Genomic DNA, 15,138 nt, shown 5'->3' with positions numbered 1-15,138 from the left:
TTAATCTTCAAATTCAAAACCAGCAGGTTCAACTGTGATATTCAGATCAATTCAAAGATGGAGTTCCTGCCTAAAGAACAATGTAATTTTTTTTATTCTTGTATGCCATTTTGCTTCATGATATAAATGGTATCATTGTGTTTTCTTATGAGTTTCATATTATGTTCAATTGTCTTATAATGCATATACATCACTTGTAGTTTGCTTGCTTGTAGACGCTTTTTACAAACTGTTCTTGTTAAGGTCACTTTTTTGGTTCACTTTTTAAAAAATTGTTCTTCACTGTTGTTTTTAAAATGACAGTTATTCCTCCATGTAAGATGTATTTAGGAAATGCATATGCAAGATATACTGTCATGTAGGGCTGTGCAAATAATTGAATGCGATTATCATGCGCATCTCGTCAGTAAAGCCGGTTCTGTGATTAGTAGTAAATCTCCATTACGTGTTTTCAGATGGAACCGCATTTACTACACAGAGCCGTTCTCTTGCTTCTGCTACCCGCTCAAACAATGTAAAAAAAGTATCTGGGGTAACACTTTAGAATACTGTTCCATCATTAATGAATAACTACACAAGAACACATGAGTAAAGCAATAGCAGCACTCTAGTAACTAACAAGAAACTGAATAATGAATTAGTAAGTGATAGTGCTTAGTCTAAAGTGGTAGTTCACAATTAGCTAATCAGTAACTATTTTTTTTCCATACCTGCCTAAGAACTACTCAGGTTCATAATTAATATAAATAATACATAATGAATAATTAATTCTAAAGTAAAGGTCATAGTAACCCACTTGTAATAACTCAAGTATTACAAAATTTTTCTGAAGAAATTACAAATTTTTTGGATCAGTATTCTGAAGTGAAGATCATAACTGAAAATGATAACTCCCTAGTAATTACTGAAGTCATTGTGAACTTTTGAGGTTTTTGTAAGGTTTTGGTCAGTAATTAATTTTGCTACATTTGGTAACATTTAAATCATTACTAGTGGGTTACTATGATCTTCACTTCAGAAGGATGTAGTAACACTTGAGTCATTACTATATAAAACCTTACATACTGTATAGTCAAAAGCTTACAATGACATCAGTCAATATTAGGGAGTTATGATGCTTTTCACTTTAGAATACTGATCCAAGTAATTAGTAGTTCCTATAGAAGAATTTGATAATTCTTGAGTCATTACTAGTGGGTTACCGTGATCTTCATTTTAGAATTAATTATACATTGCGCATAATTCACATTAATTATGAACCTGTGATCAGTCAAACATTTCACTAGCCCCCTGCAAAGCATTAGGTGGGTCGTTATTTACTTCATCTTCTCTCCTTTAACTCAAGACGATATTTCAGAAGCTCAAAATTCATCTGCTCATTTCTAGTTTTTTTCATGCTTTACCTCTAATTTCATCGCTCCTGTTCAAGCTGTAACCATATCCTTTAATCGCTTGTCCTCAATCTTAATTCCATAATGATCTGCAATTTTAAATAACTGATCTTTTGTACATGACTCAAGCAAAGCTTCAGAAGGGGAACTAATAAAATCTTCTACTGGATTTGGCATACTTCCACTTTAAATACGTTTCACATTAGGGGTGGGCGATATCATATCACAATTTGTTTTGGGGGGGGGGGGGGGGATTTCTAGATTTTATCACGATTCTTTGTCATGTTGGTTTTACTATTTCTTCTGAGCAACAGCCAAACTAATTTCCTTATTATAAAGACAAAGCCTTTCAAGGTAACAGAATATTAAAAGAATGGTGGATATTTAGGCCAAAGTGGGCGAAGATAAAAAATCTTTGTCATTTATATTTGTTATTAAAAATTAAGCACAAAGAGACACATGACAAATACACATAATATACAAATAAAACAAACAGTGCTTTATTTTCAGGAACAATAATCATATTTAGCAGGAGCATTCAAGAAATTGAATGAACAAATATAACAAACACTATATAGATTGATTCGTATTAAAGCAATTGTATTATTTTTTTGAGTCAAGAGTAGTGTTTTTTTCTCTGTGTGTTTTGTTGTCTTAACTAAAGAATAAATCAAATTCCTGTCATCGGATTCTGTCAGTGTTTTATATTTATACCATCATTTACTCACTCAAAGTTAGTTTTAAACCAGAATGAGTTTTTCTTCTGCTGAACATACATGCTATTTTGAAGAACATAAAACCAAACAGTTGCAGGTCCACAGTGACTTCATAACTGTTTGGTTACCCACGTTCTTCAAAATATCGTTTCTGTTCAGCACTAGAAACAAATTAATACAGGTTTGGGACAACGTGAGTGAGTAAGTAATGACAGAAATTAAATTTTTGGGTGAACTGTCCCTTTAATGACAGTCGGCTGCATGTTTAGTACTGTCCCTTTAAGTTTAAGACCTGCACGCTTTTAAAGGCCAATTCACACTGCACAGACAAATGCCAACAAACAAGTTGGCCGTTGGATTTAGAATCTTATGAAAAATAACTGTCATGTTCACACTGCACTAACAGACACCGACCAACTCTATATCTATAAGCATGTTCAATCGGGTGAAAACAAACTCCAACCAACGCCAACAGGGGTCGCACACTGATCCAACAAACTCCAACAGACTAGTTTGTTGGTGTTTGTCTGTGCGGTGTGAATTGGCCTTAATATACAGGCACGCATCCGTTTCTCTCTCAACTGTTTACTTTCATTTTAGACATAACCAACTGAGTCTATATGTAAACCTTGTGTGTTTAGACAGTATTAGCTCAAAATATAACTTAGTTGAGTAATCAGGTGCTTTTAGACCGGTTATTTAGTGTGCGTGCCTCAGGTGTACGGGCTCCAAAAAAAAGGCATGTCAGACCAGTGCATGAATGAAAAGCACAGGCAAATGATGTACTTTTGTGATTGCGAATAAGTACAGTGTCCCGTGAGAGTAACTTGAGTTAACACTGATGTGAATGTTTGGCGCGCTGTACAGTATATTGATACGGCGGTGCCAGAACTGTAACTGATAGAATATGTGAACCCCTACTTCACATAACAGAAGGTGTGATTTACAAACCCCAACAGGAGAAACAAGATCCCTTTCCCGACCTAGAAAAATAAAAACTAACTCATCCCACTTCGTGTGGTTACTGGTGAGGGTATTTATGCACTAACTTCCGCTGGTAAGAAGAAAAGCAGCCAGCACGGTGGTGACTCGCTCATGTCACGGATATACTCCCGAGACAACTGCTCTAAAAAATAAAAAAAGATACATTACAACCACTTGTCCCAAAAGGGAACAAGCAGCTACACCTAAAAAAGTGAACACCAATACTAATCAAAATCCGATTAGAAAATCCGACTAGACAATCACTTACCTTCTAAAAAACCTAAGGATACAGCAATCTCCTCGAACAAACAACTAATCAAAGGTAGTTCCTTCATCGCCGACGTATAAAACATTCCAAATAATAGCACTAAACAATCTCTCTTCCAACTTTACATTCGGTTAAACAACATACCAATTTTTCTTACAAAATAACCAGTGTTGGGGGTAACGCATTACAAGTAACACTAGTTACGTAATAATATTAATATAATATATTCCCCATTTATTGACTGACAGTGCGCTGTGCGAACATGCTGTTACTGTAGTTCTAGACTAAATGTGAATGTGCATTAATTCATCTCACTCGCAAAAAAAAAAACTGATTTAGTATTCATCAAAATGAATTAAAACAGTGAAATGCAAACTCAGAATATGACGGAAACCTGCAATAATTAAACATGTTAAAAACAACACAAATGTATCTAATCCCATTTTATTAACCAATGTCTTTGCTGCTGACCTTTGATGATCCAGTTCAATCATACTAATAAGCAAAAATGACTTTAGATAAACTAACAATTGTGCTTCTTTTTTTTTTTTATTGCTGAAAAGTGTTGAATCTTCTTCTCCTGCGTTCTACTGTACAAACGTGAAATTACTTTTCCTTCAGCCTGAGGTTTATGCATTACACTTTTTGGTGTGAAAGGGTTTTTACATTTGCTATAATTAGAACTTCTTGTATTAAAAACAATCAAGCCCTGCTCATATTTAAAAAGTAACATAAAAGTAACGCAAAAGTAACGTAACGCATTACTTTCCATAAAAAATAGTAAAATAGTAATGTAATTAGTTACTTTTTTAGGGAGTAAAATAATACTGTAATGCATTACTTTTAAAAGTAACTTTCCCCAACACTGAAAATAACCAAACGCAAGAACAGATAGCTTCCAAAATAACAACAACATTGAAAACACAATAGAAATTTTCAATAGATTAATGGACGAGCCCCATTTGTCACAAGCCATGACAAAGGAGGAGACGATGAGTCAGATATACTACCAAAAATATACATCTATTAAAGGTAAAGAAAGTCGAATGTAAAGGACGCAAACATATTAAACAAATAAACACGAGACGAGGAGAGGAGCCGCCGCAGAGATGGAAGGGAACTGTTTTTAAAATTGCGACGCAGGTGAAACTCCTCAATGATGTGGTGACGTCACTCACACAACCTCTAACCTACAACACAAAAGAAAAACCAAACCAAAAATACAATCCACTCTGGGTTCATAACACATCGTTTAGAGAAATAATGCTGACAACACACAGTACAGACTTAAAGACATGAAGCTTCATTTCCAAGATGCATGGTAAGCTTTTAATTTCAATACAGTATAGAGCAGCATAGTAACTGAGGCTTGTATTGTAATATTTATTATATATTCAAATCAACTTTTGATATAATAACAGATATATGTTCATGTTTAATATTTCCTGCATAATTGCATGAAGAAATATTTTGTGTTGGTTCAGTTACAACCTGAACAATTTAATAATATAAGCCTATGGCTTATTTTGCTTGAAAAGAATTTAATTTTTACTTCAGATGTTATCAGCAACGTTTAATTTACACACATCCTAAAAAATTACTCTTGTGTGAGTGATACGCTTGAAATCGGGTGTTTTTCAGTCAGTGTTTTGGCTGTCAGTCAATGATGCTCTCTGCTAGTAAGGAATAGTAAGATGGCCGATCGAACACTTCACGGCCTGATGACAGTAACCTTATTATATTTAGGTAGTTCTTCTATATACAGTAAAATTTCACAGTTTACAGTTGGGCAAAAAAGTATTTAGTCAGCCACAAATTGTGCAAGTTCTCCCACTTAAAAAGATGAGAGAGGCCTGTAATTATCATCATAGGTACACTTCAACTATGAGAGACAGAATGGGGGAAAGAATCCAGGAAATCACATTGTAGGGTTTTTAATGAATTAATTGGTAAATTCCTCAGTAAAATAAGTATTTGGTCACCTACAAACAAGCAAGATTTCTGGCTCTCACAGACCTGTAACATCTTCTTTAAGAGGCTCCTCTGTCCTCCACTCGTTACCTGTATTAATGGCACCTGTTTGAATTCGATATCAGTATAAAAGACACCTGTCCACAACCTCAAACAATCACACTCCAAACTCCACTATGGCCAAGACCAAAGAGCTGTCGAAGGACACCAGAAACAGTGTAGACCTGCACCAGGCTGGGAAGACTGAATCTGCAATAGGCAAGCAGCTTGGTGTGAAGAAATCAACTGTGGGAGCAATTATTAGAAAATGGAAAACATACAAGACCACTGATAATCTCCCTCGATCTGGGGCTCCACGCAAGATCTCACCCCGTGGGGTCAAAATGATCACAAGAACGGTGAGCAAAAATCCCAGAACCACACGGGGGGACCTAGTGAATGACCTGCAGAGAGCTGGGACCAAAGTAACAAAGGCTACCATCAGTAACACACTACGCCGCCAGGGACTCAAATCCTGCAGTGCCAGACGTGTCCCCCTGCTTAAGCCAGTACATGTCCGGGCCCGTCTGAAGTTTGCTAGAGAGCATTTGGATGATCCAGAAGAGGATTGGGAGAATGTCATATGGTCAGATGAAACCAAAATAGAACTTTTTGGTAAAAACTGAACTCGTCGTGTTTGGAGGAGAAAGAATGCTGAGTTGCATCCAAAGAACACCATACCTACTGTGAAGCATGGGGGTGGAAACATCTTGCTTTGGGGCTGTTTTTCTGCAAAGGGACCAGGACGACTGATCCGTGTAAAAGGAAAGAATGAATGGGGCCATGTATCATGAGATTTTGAGTGAAAACCTCCTTCCATCAGCAAGGGCATTGAAGATGAAACGTGGCTGGGTCTTTCAGCATGACAATGATCCCAAACACACCGCCCGGGCAACGAAGGAGTGGCTTCGTAAGAAGCATTTCAAGGTCCTGGAGTGGCCTAGCCAGTCTCCAGATCTCAACCCCATAGAAAATCTTTGGAGGGAGTTGAAAGTCCGTGTTCCCCAGCGACAGCCCCAAAATATTACTGCTCTAGAGGAGATCTGCATGGAGGAATGGGACAAAATACCAGCAACAGTGTGTGAAAACCTTGTGAAGACTTACAGAAAACGTTTGACCTCTGTCATTGCCAACAAAGGGTATATAACAAAGTATTGAGATGAACATTTGTTATTGACCAAATACTTATTTTACCATAATTTGCAAATAAATTCTTTAAAAATCAGACAATTTGATCTCCTGGATTCTTTCCCCCCATTCTGTCTCTCATAGTTGAAGTGTACCTATGATGAAAATTACAGGCCTCTCTCATCTTTTTAAGTGGGAGAACTTGCACAATTGGTGGCTGACTAAATACTTTTTTGCCCAACTGCATATAAATAAAAGAGTAACAGATAAATCAGATCATTGTAGGACTGAACAACACAGGGGCTTGTGTTCTGCTCCTGCCGATGCTGCAAGTGGCGTGCAACACTTTTTGCCTTTTGTAAAATGTGCATATGTAATATAAATGATCATACTAACAAATCACTTGCCGCACTCCTGTGTTGAATCATGTGCTTAGACGTCTAGACAATGTTTTGGAGTTGAGCGACTAGTAACTGATGTGCTTGTCTGCCCTGTTTTTGTTTAAATTTTTTTTTTTTTTTCAGATTTTTTTTATTTTTTATTATTAAGCTTCTGTAAGTAATTTTTCTGCCTCTGCTATTTTAAATAATGCTGTTACAATCTTGTGCTTGCTTGTAAAAGGCCATATTACCTTTTATTTTATGATTACATGATTGACCTGAAGAATGAAAGCTATATCATACACTTGGAAAAATATGAGCTATATCATGCTTGTAGACGCTAGGGGTGTGACAATAAACTTAGCTCATGAGATGAGACAAAATACAGAGACCTGGGGCCTGTTCCATAAATGACGCTAAGAAAAGCGGGGATTAAAGTCCAAAATCTGACTTGAATTAGCCGATCTAAACATCCGCGCTTAAATTGGTTCCATAACAGTAAGTTGAAGATCATGTGATTTTACTAATTTGAATCAGGTTTAAATAGTCTAGATAACTGCGCGTGCACGCTATCGTTTAAAAGCCCTGAAGGTCGAGCATGGATCCATTGATTTACTGTGGGCTACCATGGCGACGAAAGGTAAAGAAAGCAGCGATGTTCACAGCGACTGAACAGCGTTTGCTATTGGAGACATGAAGAATTTAAAGATGTAATCACCAAAAAAGGAAATACAGCGGCAATAAACAAAGCAAGAGAGAAAGGTTGGCAGGAAATTGCTGATCGTCTTAATGCGTAAGTAGCGGTGTACAGTATTTAAAATACTTGATCAACGTTAAATGTGTCACAATACATTGCAAAGTTTGTGTGTGACTAACATTAATTGCTATAACATTTACATAACAGCAACTTAAGTGAAGAAAAAAGAACCTGGCAGCAGGTGAAAATAAAATATAAAAATATTGTTCAGAATGGTAAGTAAATCTAATGGTATGTAAATATGTAATCAATGCCAGCTTGAAGTTACAACTGTTCAGTCTCATAAGGTTTTTTTAATTGCAGCTACCAAAAAGAAGACTGAGGTTGCTGGCACTGGGGGAGGGCCACCACCAGCCAACTTCACTCCTGCATTGGAAATTAACAAAGGGAGGCCAGTACTTGAGGGAATAGAGGGGGGGACGTCATCTGAAATTATACCACCTAGTATAAGGAGTGACTATATAAAAGGTGTGTGTGTGTTTTATATAGTCACTCCTTATACTAGGTGGTATAATTTCAGATGACGTCCCCCCCTCTAATAAAAGGTGTGTGTGTGTTTTATTATCATTATTCCTTCCTTCCATAGGCATTGTAAGCCTAAGTAGATCATATAAGTGATGTCATGTAGAGGTACTTGTGCTAATGATGCTTTTTGGTAAAAATATATTTTATTCTATCATGTTTGGTTTCATAGTGACGAAAGATTCTGTGTGCTTAATGGAACCACCTGACATCATGCTGCCTGTGAGCATGACAGCTTTTAAAACGGTCATGTAAAATAATGAGTTTAACTGAGTTTAATTAGTGGTTACAGGGTGAAGGCCCATCCACAGTTGAGGAGGATGAGGAGACAGTGTCTGTATGTTCAAGGATGCCTGAGGTAGTCACAGGTTCCATGTGATACTGTATTGTATATTTAAAAGTGTACTTGTGTGATGAGGTGATCATAATGTGTTTTCAAATATTATTGGCTGCAGGATGCTGACACCGTTCTAGAGCCCTCTCAGTCTGGGACCACATGTGACAAAGTGACTATTAAGAAATTAAAACAATGTGCCAAGGGCATTCAATGAAATAACTGAAATATATGTTGCTACAGAACCCAGAAAACATAAAAGGAGTATATAAACGCTACCTCCTTAAACAAATGGAAGCAATTGATACTGACATCCAGCATAAAAAACTGAAGATGAGAAAGTTGGAGCTGGAAATTCAACAACTACATAAAAATGCAAGTAGCAATGCCATTTAAAAAAAAGAAAAGAAAAAAGAAATTTTTGATCATTTTCCACAACATTGATTTATATGTTTTCACCCCTAACAGGCAGCTTCACTCTGAATAAAGGAAAAGATTAAAGATTTTGACTTCTGTGTGTCTGTTAAATTAAGGGGAAAGTTGAGGGGCCAGTGAAAAATTTTAAAGGCTACACATAGTTTGGACCATATTAAGCAAAATAATTATTGGCATATGTGTCTCGTATAACTCTGCCTGTTCCATTTTCTTCTAATACTGCTTCAATGCCCCAGTCTTCCTCTGCAACAATCCTTGGTTGCTTCTCTCTCCTCAGACAGGCAATATTATGGCGCACTACACAAGCAACTACAATATCACATGTCCTAGGTGGAGTCACTCTGAGATGCTTCAGGCACTGGAACCTTGACTTTATGAGCCCAAATGCCATCTCTATACGACCTCTTGTGCGTGCATGGGCAATGTTGTAGCTGTGCTGTGCCTCTGTCTGGGGCTCCTGATAGGGAGTCAAGAGGTAAGGCAGGCATGCGTATCCCTTGTCTCCCAGCAAAACTCCTGAGAATTCACCTGCATAGAAAGAATTTTGTTTTGTTTTTTAGTACAAATTAAATGGAAGACTTTTTGCCATTCGTTAAGTGACTAGCATACCTCTTGCCAGTTGCTGGTAGACTGATGAGACTCGAAAGATTCTGGAGTCATGCACAGAGCCTGGCCATTTGGCCTCTACATTTGTGATGATGCAATCTGCATCACAGATCATCTAAAAAAAAAAAACATGTAGGTCACTACACTGTAATTATATAAGAAATATAAAACATGAGTATTGTAACTACATTTAATTGCAATGAACCAAACACTGGTGCCCAGCTTAGTACAGAACAATCAGTGCTACAGTATAGCCTTCAATATCATCTCAGTGGGACCGTACCTGTACATTGATGCTGCGTACTGATTTCCTATTTACAAAGTCTGCTTCATGTGGACCAGATGGACACTTAATACGCACATGGGTGCAGTCCAGTGCACCGATAACATTTGGGAAATCTAGGAGAATTATTTGTCAAATTATTTGGTTTAAAATGTGTCCTGTGTAACATCAACAGTCAAGAAATGTTTCCACGTTTTATACAGTTATTTGAACTTACCAGCTATTCCATAAAAGGCATGTTTAATGGTACGAATTGCTCTGTGGCCAGGGAATGTGATGAACACATTGAGGAGTCTTTTTAAAGAAAGGTATACAGTTCGTACAGAGCGGCAAACCGATGCTTTGCTGATATTCTCTGCATCTCCAACTGTGTACAAAAATGTTCCACTGGCAAAAAAGCGAAGTGCAGTGCACACCGTCTGCGGGACTGTGAGCGCTGTATTGTGGCATGTGTTATTTGCAATGTGTGGGTTCAGTAATCTACAAATATACGTAATCCCATCTCTTGAGAACCTATACCGCTCATACAGGTAGCTGTCATGAAAAGCCAATGGGTCTGACCTGTCCCTGAAAGTTCGCTCTCTTTGAAATGCCCTTCGCACGATAATAGCTCCCTCATCCACCACCTCATAAATGAAAGGACACGCCATGGTTAAGTTTGGAAACGAGTTCAGCTCCCTATTTATACACTTTTAATTAATTCATTACCAAACTCACCAACTAAACACGTAACTTCTTTACATTTCTTAGTGTTTTTGTACCTTATAAAGTACATTTCCTTATTTATTTGTTTATTTTATTAATAGTGGTTAAGTGAAATAAAATGGCATGAAATTACAAGCAGGTGAGTATTAATGGTATTCTGGTTAAGCATGAACTAAGACTTAGCCTGACAGTTAGCCTGCCCCGGACCAGGTTAATTTAGTAACTGAGTTTGAACTGTTTTAAGTTTGATTTGTAAAACCGAATCCACCAACAATAAGCCTGACTAAGCAAAATAAGCCTGGCTTGTACTCTAATCTTGTTTTATGGAACAGGCCCTTGGTTCATTAGAATCAGAGAATATTTTAATACTATTTTTAAGAAATTTTCAATTGCAAAACATTTGTCTTTTAATCACAAAACAATGCAGTTGTATTTTGAAACGTTTTAACTAATTTAGGGCCATAACTAACAATTATTTTGGTAATCAAGAAATCTACTGATTATTTTGACAATTGAGTAATCTGATCATTTTTTGTAATAAAAATAAACCTAAGTGAAACGCAGGCTTTAATATGACTATATTTATATATAAACTAAAGATGAGGCAATCATAATTGGTCCCAATAAAGTATCAAATCCAAGTAATTACATGGTTTTATTGAACAAAACTGTTAAAATGCATAATGTAATATGAATGTAACCAATTTAACCCATTTAATCCCACCGGTCACAATAGTGACTGTAAAAAAAGTTTTCATTTATAAAGCTCTAAAACCCTTACTGACTGATGTTTTAGTGCACTTCTTGCAAATATGGAACAAATAAAGGGTCTCAGTTAAATATGTGCAGTGTCACATGATTAGTGCAGATTGTCACATGACCAGTGCAGAATCTTGAGAAAATGATGACTGCATCAAAGCTCCAAAACAAAAGGCTAGTAAAGAATGTTAGCATAAAGATATGACAAAGATTCTTGCTACACATGATCTTTAGGGTGTCTAGTATTAATCTATGAATTCACATATATTCAGTTTTGTTGAGTGTGGTCATAGAATAAGTAAACATGTTGATGATCACAATAGTGACCGGTGGGATAACAGTGAATTTAGGTATACAATATAACTCAATTGCAGTTGCTAATGAAAATTACAATAAAATGTTGCAATGACAAAATATTGCACTAAATAAAAAATTCAAATGTTACAAAAAATGTGCAATAATTATGTTGTAATACTTGTAGCATTAATATAAAAATGTGATGTTATATTTTACAAAAATTAAAAATTTTGAAATGTGGTGATAGTTGAATTTTTTACTTTTTTATCTCCGTGTTCCTATTAATGTTGCATTTTTTTTAAAATGCATAATAGTAACCCTAGAATGTGATCTAACAGTTTAAAATAGCTGGGCTAAAATATATAACAATTTTTATGACTGTGAAATATGTAATTTCAGTACACACATTATCCCACAATTGTGACCGAACATAAAACACAATTTTTTACACACTTTTAAAAAACAATTTTTACAAAATATTTATTGATTATTTCAAAGGGTTACTTATGACACATCATTTGGATATTTTCATGTCTGGGAAAAATTTGGTATTAAACGGGTTAAGTACATTATGTATTATAACACATTCCTGCAATGTTTGATTTTCAAGCGTTATTCAATGACCTTTAAAATCCATTTAACACAAGCAAACGCAGAGAGACTTTTATTTTGAAATCGTGATGTACAACAAATCGCATGTTTAGAAATATGTTGATGTATTTGATGTGTTGGCATTAGATTTGTAAATGATTTACATTACAAATCTACACAGATAACACACACTGTTTTCCCAGACGAACGTTAAGCAACCCACACTCCAGCAGATACTGAGGAAGAGTTTGTGAGATGGAGATGCGCTCAAAGCTTATAAATGATAACAGCGCAACACAAAGCGCGTCAGACTTTATATGCGTTCCCACATGAAACCCAAACGAACAGCACATGCAATAAAAGACTGAACAATCAAGAAAGCACTATCAATGTTTTACCACAAACTGAACTTTATACTGATATCACGAGACCGCTTTTCACCTCAAGGTCAAATATCGCGAGATCTCGTGCGCTCCCAATATGGAGGACCAAGCCTGCATAAATTAAATATGAATGAATGAATGAATAAATAAATATATTAATGAATACATAGATAAATAAATGTGATAATAGGAAAATGAATAAACGACTTGATAAAATAAATGATTTATTTGTAATAAAATAAATTTATTTTGAGATTTATTTATATATTTATGCATTAATTTTTTTAGAATGATTTATTCCCACATGTATTTATTTTTAGATTTATTTATTTATTTTTACTTTTCCGTGTGTAAGATGTAAATGAGGAAGGTGGTCCTTGTGTAGCTTCAGTGCATCATTGGTTGAGAGCTCACGCGTCGCATCGTCAGGCCAGCTAAGTGATAGAGATGAGAGTTTTCAAAGAAAATAGCGGAAAGTAGGAATTCGTTGTCCAGTTTGCTACGGGATGTGGCAGATCAGCTGGAGAGTTGTAAGTTATTTTCACAGAACGTTATTCGCATTAGTGCCGAAATATTTGAAATATTTTCCAGAAATAAAAACAGGAAGCTGAAGCTACTTATGTGATCTCCCACAGCATCGTCGACGTCAGACCCTAGGGTTATAAGACTAGAAACTAGAAACCAATTAGACTAGAAACCAACCATCCACTGGGTGTCTGACTCTGGGGCTGTATCCGAGTGCACTATTTGAGGGGACAACCATTTTAAGTGGTGTTCACAACCATAGTGGATGTTCTCGAGTGCACTCATTCAATCCCACAATGCACCGCAAAAACGAGTGTACAACCGATGTACACTCACCGGCTAGAGAATCCCCAGAATGCAATGTGAGAGTCACGCACCGAGTGAATTCCTGCGTCTCACCAGAAGATGGCGCCCGCAGCTGAATCATACATTCATGCATTATAAAGCGCTCGTCCATGGCGTAATACAACACAGGTACAAATTAATTGTAAATGGACTATTAGGGTTTATACATAATTTCCGTGACAGAGTTCAAGATATATCCTTCAATCTTACTACTGGAGATGCCCGTTTCAAGTGATTCTTAAACAGCAAGCAAACTATGCAATAGCTGCAGTCCTTCTGGTGCACTCAGTGTCCGAATTCACTCACTCGTTTTCATTCACTTCTTCAAGTGAACTGTATGACTGGACTAATGTAGGGAATAGTGAATGAGGGTATAGGGGGCGATTTCGGATACAGCCCCTGGGTGTCATCACCCTAGGGTCTGATGCCGATGGTTCCAGACTTCAGCTTCAGCTTCCTGTTTATATTTCTGGAAAATATTTTAAAGGTGCCATAGAATGAAAAACTGTCTTTACCCTGGCATATTTAAATAATAACAGTTCTGTACATGGAAATGACATACAGTGAGCCTCAAACACCATAGTTTTCTCCTTCATATGTAAATCTCGTGATTAAAAAAGACCACTGAAAAACAGGCGAATCAGAACATAACACCGACTGTGACGCAACAGTTGGGATCACTACGCCCCCAACATTTGCATAAACCCGCACTTGTTCTAAGCCGGCCGAAGCATCAGAAGCTCTGCAGGTATTGTAAATAAACAAGCGCGGACAACAGCGAAAATAACACAATAAATGTTATGTTCCAGGCCGTGCAGGGGGTGTGAAGTGCAGGGATGGGTTGGTGTCTGTATTCAGAAAGGCACAGAAAGCAAATAACGCGAGCCACTAAAGGGACATGGTTAGCTCCTTGCTAGCGGTAGCCTGTTACAGTACATAAGATTTCACTCTCAGTAAGGAGAGATGAGGATGATGGCGAATGACTTACAGATCCTGAGCACCACTGACAAGCATCTGATCTTGTGAAATGTGTGGTAAGTACTGTTGCTCCATAATGTAAACATAGTTTGTGTGATCGCGTCTCTTGAAAGTGAACTATAACGCGATCGATGGATCGTTCAAAAGCAGTTTCAATGCCTCGCATATTAATAACGGCTCCCTGATGCCCGCGTTTTATATACAGTATAATTACCCGACGATATAACTGCGAGAGAAAGTATTTAAATATATATTTTCCTCCCTGTGCTTCCTTCTTGCTGATGAGTCGTACTGTGAAACAGCCAATCAGAGCAGAGCTCAACATTGCGCAGCGATGTGAAACAGCCAATCAGAGCAGAGCTCATTATTATTTATGACCCTGCCAAATAAGCCAATAACAGACCGTTTCATTCTAGGGAGAAATCCTAGGGTTGTAAATGGACATGTAAAATCGTTTCTGGAGATTTTTTGCCCTTACCTAAGCCACATACCTTCTGTGTAGATATCAGAGAACAATTTAAAATACTGTATCAATGCATTCTATGGCACCTTTAAATATTTCGGCATTAATGCGAATAATGTTCTGTGAAAATAACTTACAACTCTCCAGCTGTTCTGCCACATCCCGTAGCAAACTGGACAACGAATTCCTACTTGCCGATATTTTCTTTGAAAACTCTCATCTCTATCGCTTAGCTGGCCTGACGATGCGACGCGTGAGCTCTCAACCAATGATGCACT

General features: G+C 36.9%; 1 protein-coding gene across 2 annotated transcripts in view; it reads left to right on the top strand.

The window, feature by feature from the left end:
• Nucleotides 1-15,138, top strand: part of LOC306867168 (uncharacterized protein) — a 514,062-nt gene that overhangs the window by 66,929 nt on the left and 431,995 nt on the right. The gene's annotated exons all lie outside the window — the stretch shown is intronic.

Source organism: Barbus barbus (assembly GCF_936440315.1).
Source record: "Barbus barbus genome assembly, chromosome: 4".
In the NCBI taxonomy this organism is placed as follows: Eukaryota; Metazoa; Chordata; class Actinopteri; order Cypriniformes; family Cyprinidae; genus Barbus; species Barbus barbus.
This window is presented reverse-complemented; position numbering and strand designations above follow the sequence as displayed.